The 1,184-nt window shown below is 37.2% G+C and overlaps 1 non-coding gene across 1 annotated transcript; it reads left to right on the top strand.

Annotated features, from left to right (window-relative positions):
• The first annotated feature begins 261 nt into the window (after window positions 1–261).
• Trnaa-cgc (transfer RNA alanine (anticodon CGC)) lies at window positions 262–334 on the top strand. The gene has a single exon. It is a non-coding gene; the product is annotated as a tRNA-Ala (tRNA).
• The last annotated feature ends 850 nt before the right edge of the window (window positions 335–1,184 follow it).

Below are 1,184 nucleotides of genomic sequence, written 5' to 3'. Positions count from 1 at the left end.
TTTTGAATGTTTTGAATTAATAGGTAAAATCAATACGATAGAATTGGAAATGAAACATCAGGATTCACTTCCTTTGTCAGTAGAGGTGTAAAACTACCGTAGACTACTGTAAGTAAGCGTAGACTACAGTAGTTTTCCTAGTCGTACTGGTTTGTTTAGATCGTAACTGTGTTACCTGTGCGTTAAGCGTGTTGCATACCTATTTGCCGTTGCCTCTATTCGATGATTTGTTTATGTTACCGAACAATGTCTTATTAGATTGGCGAGGTGGCGCAGTGGTTAGCACACTGGACTCGCATTCGGGAGGACGACGGTTCAATCCCGTCTCCAGCCATCCTGATTTAGGTTTTCCGTGATTTCCCTAAATCGTTTCAGGCAAATGCCGGGATGGTTCCTTTCAAAGGGCACGGCCGATTTCCTTCCCCATCCTTCCCTAACCCGTCTCTAATGACCTCGTTGTCGACGGGACGTTAAACAACACTAACCTAACCTAACCTATTAGATTCCCCTACAAACTGGAAGTAGTGAATGGTCTAGAAACCGGGTGAGGTTCTATAAGGGGCCGCATAACCTACAGAACATTTTTGTCTATTACATAAAAATAAACAGTATTTAGAGCAAAATGGAAATTTTCAATGTTTAATTCAGGTTTCATTCAAAAATTTTCGATGTCGATTTGTAACGTGAAACAGAGGGCTGCTGTAGTTTAACAAGAAAAGAGATATATAATTTAGCGCTAGGAAACGTAATCTGTTGAAACGTAAATTTAAAAAACAAAAACGTATCAGACATAGCTTCAATATTTCGTCGAACTTGTATAAAACATGTTTATGTTATTTGTAAACAAATTTCACACTTATCAACAATAACAGGAAACTGTTGCCCTTGATCATGGAGAAGAATGTCCAGCTGAGTACAAAATAACAACAATACGGATTTTTTTGTGCATGTTAACTGTACTTGCATCAAAAGTAATTGCTTTGATTACATAAAATCGCAGTAGTTACACGATCTGATAATTTTTATTACTTATAAAACGCAAATTATATTTTGTAAGGATATAAAATACTCAATGGCTAAACAAACAAAAATCAAAGAGAAGTCGTCGACTCCCAATTACTCTCTCATGCATTAATTATTTTTCTTTCCTTACCGACGCTACCAATACTACCGGTAATGCTGCC

The sequence above is a fragment of the Schistocerca cancellata genome, chromosome 4, assembly GCF_023864275.1.
Source record: "Schistocerca cancellata isolate TAMUIC-IGC-003103 chromosome 4, iqSchCanc2.1, whole genome shotgun sequence".
NCBI classification, from domain to species: domain Eukaryota; kingdom Metazoa; phylum Arthropoda; class Insecta; order Orthoptera; family Acrididae; genus Schistocerca; species Schistocerca cancellata.
Note: the sequence above shows the minus strand (reverse complement) of the source record. Positions and strands in the feature narration are given on the sequence as shown.